Source organism: Calypte anna, chromosome 5 (assembly GCF_003957555.1).
Source record: "Calypte anna isolate BGI_N300 chromosome 5, bCalAnn1_v1.p, whole genome shotgun sequence".
NCBI lineage: Eukaryota > Metazoa > Chordata > Aves > Apodiformes > Trochilidae > Calypte > Calypte anna.
The window spans coordinates 10,995,845-11,006,174 of NC_044250.1; the positions used below are offsets into that span (position 1 = coordinate 10,995,845).

Consider the following 10,330-nt stretch of genomic DNA (forward strand, 5'->3'; position numbering starts at 1 on the left):
TGATTTCATACTATTTCTTAAAAAATGCACAAATCAGTTAACATAGGAAACCACACGAGCATTTTTCAAATTAGCAAATCATTAACTTGCTAGTACTGTTTCTACAGACAAATAAATACTGATTAAAGGGTCTAGAAATCTGAGACTTACAGTTAAATTTACAAAACTGTCACATGCTTTCATGAATATTACAGTGAAGGAAATATCAAGTGCAAAGAAAAATAATTAAGTTAATTCCAATTTAAAGAGTAGTTTTTATGTAGCAGCCTGTGTTTCACATAGGATTTAACAGCTAATGCTAAATTTCTCACAATTAATGAGAGAGTTCAGATTTAGTATCCTACAGTGAAGAAAAAATTAATATAGGATCAACTAATCTAATTATGTACAGTTCTATATGAAAGTATTACAAGCTTTGAAGTGCTTTGAAACATATTAAAACACTGATACCTATTTGGAATAAGCATTCTGTAAATAGAGATAATCCTGCCTCTTAAACTCGATACTGACTGGGAAAAAATGGTTTGAATGGTGTAAGTGGGAGTCTAATATTAATGTTGCAAATAAGCAGAAGTGAGGAATTTAAACAGTGTATTACATTCTTAGTACACTAAAGAATTTGTGGTGATGCTACAGAGAACGTGCCAAGAGTTCAACAACCAGGATTACTGTATGTACTTCAAAAGGTTCTAGTTCATAACTGCTATGATCCAAGACAAAATAAAAGGTTTAGTTCCCCTTTCCTCATTAAAATAGTCATGTTAATGTAATCAATCCCATGGAAATACAAGTCAACATTTTATGTCATTTAAACAGCCAGATATGAAAACTGAAAGTCAGAATAAGGGATTTTCCTTTCTTTCACCTTCTCAATAGATCTCATTCCTGCTTCAAACCGAATGAGCTTCTGTGAAAAGCAATTGCTGGGGCTGTTTCTTCACCATAAATTAATCATGACACAAAGCTAGAAATGAAAATGTCTCTTAAGAATAATTTTAACTACAAACTGCACCAATGAATAATAGTGCACAATCCTAATTAAACACAACTCTGCAGCTGCAAAAATAGGCTGAAACTGTCCAAAGCTATGAGTTGGCTTTAAAGGCTGGTTTGTTAGGGACTGTTTTCTTAAGGAAGGCTGGGCCCTCAGTCTTAATCAGCCAATAAATTATTTCCTGCAATTACATTAAATAGAAAATTATCTTCAAATTGGGAATGTTAATTGAAAATCAAAATTCAGACTGAAGTTTAGAAATTACATGCTGAATATAATTAGTCTAGAAAGGCTTCACCTCTATTTCATAAACAGGCTTTTGGTATTTTCTCAAGTGACCATTCAGCCAAGCTATCTACTGGTGAAGCACTACACAGGAACATTTATTTCTTTGCCCTGTACACTAGTATACTTTCCTCTTATTCATGATGCTTTAAACACAATTAAGTAAAAATATCTCTGTTCAGCTCCTTAACTTGATTACATGGAGAAAAGGGGGACTCCTTTAGCCCTAAATATAAAATTATATTGACAATTTCACTTGTAAACTCAAGCCATATCCAGCAGCTTTCTTGTGTACAAGACTAAGAGAATGGACAAAGAGCAGAGTTAAAATGCTTTTTAGCTCCTTTCTACTCCTTTTTCTCCACTGCTGCATAATGGTCAGACACATTTTCATATTGCACTTCTCTCAGTTACCTGTAGTCCTGGAGCCTGAAAAGAAAGACATGCTCAAGCAGGCCTCCCAAAGATTTCCTTTCCCCACGGTATAGTGTTTAGGGATGTGCTTAGCTTCAATTTCCCCCCAAACCTTTGTTAACTGCAAGATTTAGCATATTAATTATGGTCAGAGTTGAGCACTTTACTATACCTTTCAGGGTTTCGGTTGCTGGATTGTAAATATTGGGGTAAAAGTGACAGAGATGTAGGACCCTGATAGATTAATCCCTCCACTTTCTTTTCCCAGTACAATCATTAACTCAATCAATACACATCATGTGTACATGTCTCCTGAGGGTGCCAGGTTATGCACCAAATATTGATTATGCCTGGGTTTATAATCTGTAAAACAGAGTAAATATCACTCTGTGACTGGATGTTTTCCGCTCAATTACTTTATGCAGGTTTAGTCTTTACCTCCTGTTTTTACTTTAATGGGAGTGTTCTGTACATGAAGTTTGGTAAGATCCAAAGGCAGAGCGTGCCCAGTAACTCCAAGGTCTCCTCAGATTCAAAGAGAGGAGAATCTGGCCCATGAGCAGTTTATGTTTATGATAATATTAAAACATAAAGCAGGTTATTGTGTTAATAAGTTTTCAAGTTAAAATGAGCATAAGGAGCAGTCAATTTTTAAGCCATAATAACTTCCCAATATTACATTTAAAATATTCAAAAGGCATCTGCTAAAATCCCTGGTGAGAGGGAAAAAAATAAGTCAATATTTGTAATAAATAAGGCTTGTAAAAGCTACCTAAAAATTTACTAATTTCTATTAAATTTTTTCCTATTATCAATTAAACTCACTCGAATTATTTTTTAAAAAGTTTCTGATAAAAAATATCTCCCTAGTTATAACCCCTGCAAACAGGGGTTTATAATGGAAGTGCTGACACAACCGTAACTACAGCAGCGCAAATGGTGCCGCTATAATACACAAAATCAAGTTCTATTATTCTAAACTCTCCTCGCTCGGGGGGTTTTCTTTACTGTGCTCCCAGACAAACTGCTGAAGCATGAAAAATTTAAATGCAATCAAGTGGGTCCAATTCTACTTTACTAGAACAAGTGTCTACAGTGGTACAATCTTAAAAGAAGATGCAACAGATTTGTTTGGTGCTTTTCTTTCTTTTTTCTTTTTTAGCTGTTTATTTATAATACTGTGCAGTGGAGATAAAATAAGAGAGGAAATTACACTCACATTATATCAGTATATTGATTACACAGCACACAATCAGAAAGAAAACTACATTGTGAAATTGTTGCTTTGGTTAAATTGACAGATTAGGCGAACACAGCAATCACTAAAGGTGGAAAATACACCTAATAGGGATGAAAAAATGGTTGGGAAGGGCCCTAATTATATGAAGTACTCTCACCTCCTAAACTTCAAGAATGAAATAAATCTTGGACTTCCCAAAACTAAAAAGAATTCATTCTCCTTTTGAACTCAAGACCAACAAAAAAAAGAATGGGATCATTTATCAAACCTGAGTAAAGGTGAGCAATTGGATCCCAATTTTAGATAGCCTTGATACTGGGGTAATAAAGCTAAAATCAAACCACTAAGGGCTTTTTACTGATGTAAGACTAAACACAGTCCCATACAGCTCCAATCTCTATTTATGTAAAAAGATTTTTATTTTAATTCACAGAACACTTTCTCTCTGCTCAAATGAAAACTGCCAGTCAGATGCTCAAACCATCCATTTTTCTTTTTCCTACAGTGTTATGGTATACTTCCCTAAATACAAATAATAATACTATTTTTCTTTTTTTTTCCTAAGGTTTTTCTATGGTCTTAAATCCTCCAAATAGTTTATATCTTCTTTTTTGAAATAATTAGATTATATTTCTGACATGAAAGACTTGCAAAAGCCTTCCAAAGCCTAAAATCTTCCATCCCTGCTGACTGCTCAAATAATTAAATGTTACAGTGGAAATTATGGCTAGACCTGGAATTTAAGCTGCTAGACATTTCAGAATCAAGCCACAAAGTATTAACAGAGATAACAGCACAGTGATAGCCCACTCACTGTTTCAAAAACATATAAACTAAGCAATAACAACGAGATTGTTATTACAGCAAGCAGACTTGTAGTTGGCTGGAGACTCTAACTTCTGCTCTGCTCCACCCTCACAAAGCATTCATAAACCTAAAGGCATGTCTACTCTGCAGCCACATAAATGACTGCTTTGTAATGCTGAGATACCCAAACTAATTTTACACAAGCTTGTTTCTGATAGCACTCCAACTACGGCAGTGTGGTACTCAGATGAACCAATTCATCCCACTTTAAGGACTCCAGTATAGACATAACCCAGGTCTGCAGCTCCAGCAGCAGATTGGAATCAGACTGCATTAGAAACACATTTGCTTACAGAGCTCAGATGAAGTCTCCATTCCTTTTTCTCAAAGTGCCAGACTAAAGTACTTATGTGCAGGGTTAACTGTAAGTATGCAAGTGGTCCACTAATTTCAAATTGGACTTCTCAGCTTTAAAAAGTTAAGCACGTGTCTCAGTGCTTTGGTGACTGCAGAACCAAACAAATTAAGAGAAACCATTTTTAGAAGCACTCATAACCTTTTAAATGTTTCCTTCTAATCTGCTAACCTGGTGCTCATGAAAAAGTCAAAAATTTCAAAAAAATAAAAAAGGAAACAAACAAAAAAATTCAGCCACAGCATCTTAGCCCCCCACAACTTCTAAAACAGCAGCAAACGTACTCTTCATAATATTAGACATGACTTACAGGACCCTCCCTTACAAATCAGCAATCAGCTTTGGGATAAAATAAATGCTCTATATACTCTTCTATGGCACACCTCTTTCAAGGATCCTCAAACCCTTTCTGAAACACAAGAACACACCAATGGAGCATCCTTTATGCAATCTAGTCTGCAGTTCAAGTTCATTTCTCAAGTACAGGCCTGATTTAGAATGGGGTACACTGACAGAGTTGCACAGAAGTTAATAGAACAACTTATTTCCAGCTGTGATCCAGTTTATCATAGTTTAAACATCCAGGGAAAGTGCTCTTTATTTTTACTGTGTATAGTTACCAGTTACATTAATGACCAGATAGATGTAAGAAAAAATGGCAATGCTTTGCCAATAGCCAACGTATTTCACAGCCCTTCCCCTGTAAAAAAAATGTTATGTAGGCATAACTGAGAAGTATAATTTATTCTAAACCTAATGCCAAAATATATCTGCCATTTTACAACAAACAATTATTTCCTAAAATTATGAAAGCTCATTTTTGTTTTTAAGGAGCCTTAGTAACACAAATGAACAGTTATTAAAAGACCCCATTCTTCTGGGGCCCTATGAATCCCTGTGCACAAAACCCATATAAACTGATAAGGAAGCGATGGGAAAGAATTTCCCAGTTTCTGTTCCTGGCTCTGGCTCTGAGTAGGTAAATCAGCTGAACTCCCCCAAGCTCTTTCTCAGCTTCATTTTGCAGAAATACTACAAGAATTAGTTACAGATAGATCATGAGCAGCATTGTAAGATTAGATAGTTGACAGAAGTTGCAGGAATCACCTTAGAAATGAAAGAAGAGGGTAGGGGGTGAGGTGCTGGAAGCTAAATTCTAGACATTACAGCTATAGTGTTAACTGAACACTCAAATCTCTAGGTGAAATAAACACCAAGCTAAACAATATACCCACAGCTTCCAAGATCCACACTCAGCTTTTCTTGCATTTGTTTTATTCATTTGTAATCAAACCATGTGAGAGCTAAAAAGACTTTTTTGGAAAGCTTTTCTCTTGCATTCTGCATTAAAGTGACCTTCACAGCCATACAACCATAGTAAAATACTAGGATTAGAGACCAAGTTCCTGTCTATGCATCTAGCTGTCAAAAGAGGAAAATTAATGCAGTAATGGAGCCCTGCAGCCTATGTAAAAATCCCAAGTGTTTCTTTGGATTCACAAAATGCTAAAAATACAACCTACCTTTCTAGTAGGTTAAGTGTTCCATTCTCTTTATTGACTACCAGGAGCTTTCACTTAAAATGCCTAAGGTGAACTCACATTGAATGCACTAAAGGGCAGTGAAAGAATAGTCATTTAGCACCTGGGATGTGCTCATCTTCAGTCACTGTAGTTAATGCTTTCTATAGTTTATATTTAGCTGACAATATTGCTGTCACTTTATTTAAACATCTTGAGACTGTTCTTTGGACTGGAGCTCATATGCCCTGGAATGCTTTGACTCATGAATTGTTTCTCCTGATAATGTTACATCACGTAACCACCTCTGTTTAATTGGTTGGTATTAGCTTCTCAGTGATGACTGCCTTTAAAGTCCTATGACTATGCCATGTGTCTCTGGATATCCAATTTCTTACTGTTGGAAAAGGAAAAAAAGGCAGTACTGACTTCCAGCTATCTTTACCAATAACTATGGGAACAAGAGGGAGCATGCCAAGAATTCATCCATCAGCAACTTACTAGGAATTGTTGTTTTAGGCAGCAAGTAACAAAACATACAACAAAAATTAAAGCAATCATTAACAATAAAATCAAAACCAATGGCTGCTATAAATAAGCATTAATTCACATATTTTTATGAAATATAATGACTTAATTGTTTAGTTGAATGATTATAGAAATGATCTTGACAAAGGATGCTTAAAAATACTAAGAGGAATTTATTTTAGCATGCTTAGACTGTGAGACTTTATACAAAAGACAAGAATATATTTTGGTTTTTTTTCTCTTAAAAAGTCAGTTGAGAACTTGTTCTAATAAGGAGAAATCTTCCTGACCACACCTAAACCTGATGGACTGAAGTTCCTGAAAGGCTCATTAAATCCTTTCAAAATCTATGTACATACCCCAATGGTAAAACAGTGCATTCTTACTTTTTTTTCTCCTACAGTAATTTTTCAGGAGATTCTACATAATGAGCTAAACACTTAATTTTGAGTCCTATAAGTGAGAAAATAAAAGGTCAATGTGTCACTTCTCAGCACTACCCAGTTCAGAACTTAAATATTTTATCAACAGTCAGATTTCTCTTCCCTCCTTTCCTCAATGTATTTTTTGATATAATTTCTAAATCACTTAAAGCACTTCAGTAGACAGTGAAATGAAGTGTCCCTTTCAGGCTCAATTGTAGTCAGTTGCACTAAAACACCTATTTCTACCTCCTTGTAACACAAAACAATAGCTCTGCAGCTCAGTTACAGATTGTCTTTTTAATAAACACCTTACACTACAAGCCTAAAAACATTTCTAGCAGGCAAAATGTTTCTGATTCAGTAGAGGTTACGCAAGCATCAAAGCACTTAAATATAGGTGCCAAACCACATTGCCAGCAGCTCTTAGTACTGTGAGGTGCTGTTACCTGACAGCTTGGTGAATATAAAATTACTTGTTTCTTCAACTGAAGACAATCAAATTGTCACCTTCCATTGTAATAAAGCAGAGCTAGGGATCAGTAAAGTGCCAACATAATTATCAGGAAGAAAACAAAATATAACAAAAATATCAAATTTAAATTTCACTCAAGGGTAAACACATCCATCTGGCCATTCACAAGGAAAAGGAGGAGGGATTTTATTTTTACTATCAAATATTCTAGTGTTATTTAGCAATAAGATTTGTATGCATTTTGTTATGTTAAAAAGAAAATCAGCTAAAGAAAATGATTCATGAAATACTAAAAAGAAGCATAGGTCAGAACCGTGCTGGGATTTTACTTCTGTATGTTTAAGGTACTGTAAGTGTCATTAGAAACACTAGGGGCAAGCATATGTATCTGCATTGTTGTTATTACAAACTCATGGATGTGAGGATTCATAAAAATTAATGCTAACTGGCACATGGTGTACTTTGGCACAAGCAATGCATGACGTGCCACTTTTATTTGTTTATTTAAATGACTTCACTCCAAGAACTGAAAACGAGGTTTGAACTGCCTCAGAACTGGGACTTTCAGGATATTAAAACCTGAGGAAAACCTTTGAAGGGGGAAATCTGAATACACAAGGTCTAACATTTTCACCATATATTTCTTTAGGTTATTCAGCAAGTGGCCTACATATTCAGGAGTGAAATTTGCTGTGATACAAGGATCTCATAACCAGAAATTGTGTTTTGTATCTACAGTAGTTCTTGGCATCCTACAAAATATAAAAGATTGTCCAAGGTAGGATATGCAAATGAAAAAAAAAAATTATCTAGTTCATGGAGTTAAACTCTTCTTGAAAAATTTGCCTTATGGAGTAATACCATGGATTACCTTTTCTGTATCAATATTCCAGTCGGTACTAATACATACAAGAAGTTCTTGTACATCTACTGATGTAAACATGTATCACCTTCACATACTTTTTGAAGTTTCACCACTGCTGGAGCAGTTAAAAAAGGAGAGAAAAACCAAACATGCAATGCTGAGGATCGATCTTTGACATTATTTTTCCCCCAAAGGAATGTTCAAGAATGGCAGTCATGGACAAGCAGCTTTTTTCCACACTGCAGAAGTACACCAGAAACAGAAGTAATCCTAACTTTTGTGGATAAAGGAGGCACAAGCATTGCTTAAATATGTTGTTAACTTTGCAGAAGAGGTTAAGGGAACGATGCAGTCTCCACACGATCCAGAACACCTTTTGTGTCTTGTCTCAGGTGTTGCATCCCCAGGAGCTCAGGTGGAACACCAAAAGGCTGTGCTTCCCAGCTACAACCTGCTCACAGGTTTTGGCCATTGATGCTTGCTCTTGTGCACTACACTGTATCTTACAAGACAGGACCTTTTTTCCACTCTATTAGAATACTGATACACTCTAGATGATATTCCTAATTGTGGCATTGTTTTGAAGGGGCTAAGCAGCAAATTTAGGAGGAGAGATTGGATATGGATCAGTGGGACCTGAGAAAGAAAGGAAGAAAGCAAAAATCCACAACAATTTCAAAGCCACAAGCCTTTTGGTCAGAGGAAAGAAATCTAGACAAAATGCTTTACTTTCTACAACTTCAAGAAATTCTGATTTTTGTTAGCGTTCTCACAAGTCAGAATTATGTACAAAAATTCTTTGTTTTCAACTAAGGCTTAAAAAATATGATCCTTACATACTTGTGGAATGAGAACCTTGAAGTGTGTTTACAGGAACAACCTCATTCAGTAATCTGCAGCTACTGCAGGGAGAAAGGACAGGGTAGAATGAAGCAGCATACTGTTCAGAAAAAGATTACAGGGAATACTATGCCTATCTGAAGCTACCCAGGAAATATTTCAGAAATAACCCTGTTTGATTGGCAATATGGCCAAGAACAACAATGGAAGAATTTCTTCTCATCCCAAGCCCTCCACTGCCCAGGCTGTACAAGTTCTCATGGCAGGCAGTAGATAGGATCCTTTTTTCTGAATGTTAATTTACTTCAATATGAAAATATGAAAACAAAAGATAAATAATTGCAATAGTTTAATAGTTCAAATAAAGTAAAACATTATCTCCTCTCTTAATTAAGCTAATCAGTTGCCATTAAGAACTGCAAACAATTTAAAGTTCAATTTACTGAGACTTTGAACCTACTACCTTTCCACAAGATCCACAGATGAAATCTTTACCAATTTGTACTGCCTTAAAAAAATAAGACATAGTTATTCATTCTTATTCTTAGTACGACACAACTTGAGTTTCAAATGCTTTCATTGTTATTTAGCCAACAATAAAAAAAAACCTGATCATTGTTAAATATTAACTAGTCTCCCAATGCAAGTTTTGTATTTTTAAGGCATTCACTAAGATATTTGGACCAAGCACTGAAACAAATCAGAGAATATTAAAAGTAATCATCACAGGTAAAACTTATGCAGCTTCATCATTCAGTTTAGAGAGCTTAATCCCTGCATACAGCCCTCCAAAACTGCATCAATTGCAAGAGACACTGCAAACTCTACCTGTCTTTTTATTTCAGCTCTGCAAAGTACCACAAAATTGTTAGGAAGAAGTAATTTTCAATAACTGAGGATCCTCAACTATCCTGTTTTTATGGAAATCATGGCATAGGACATTTGATCTCTAACAAGAAGGAAACATGCATAACAAAATCAATCACAAGGGTAAAGGTGAAAAGTACCCAGGCTCTGAATTGCTCCACATTTCCAAGTGCTCAAAGTTCCACGTTAGTATTTTTAAATGTGTCAAAGAACATCATGAAGCACAACTACCAGAATACAAAGAAAAGCAGCACACAGACTAAAGGCCCAGTCAAATGAGAGTGTCCAAAAAAAATTAGAAACTTAATACCCCAAATGTCTAAAATGCAAACAAAATACTGTCAGTGATTTTAAAGATTTTTACCACTACCATTTAAATTCAGTTAGATCCCTTACAAGTGATTTTAGCTAGAATACTGGAATATTCTATCCTAACTTGTATACTTTAATAGTAACCATACTGTATCACGTCTTGTGGTTGTTTTCATCTCTTACTTTTTTCCCCCTATAATTTTAAGGATAAAACACATGAACTGCATTTATAAAGAAGTCTTCTCTTCTCAAACAGTGTAAATTTTTGCTCAGGGCTGTATTTTGTAACAGTTTCCCACTTGTTTTTATCAGTAATAATTTATAACAGACAAGCAAACAGTATAAA

The 10,330-nt window shown here is 35.2% G+C and overlaps 1 protein-coding gene across 10 annotated transcripts in view; it reads right to left on the bottom strand.

Moving 5' to 3' along the window:
• Positions 1 to 10,330, bottom strand: part of SOX6 (SRY-box transcription factor 6) — a 334,845-nt gene that overhangs the window by 215,197 nt on the left and 109,318 nt on the right. The window lies entirely within an intron of this gene.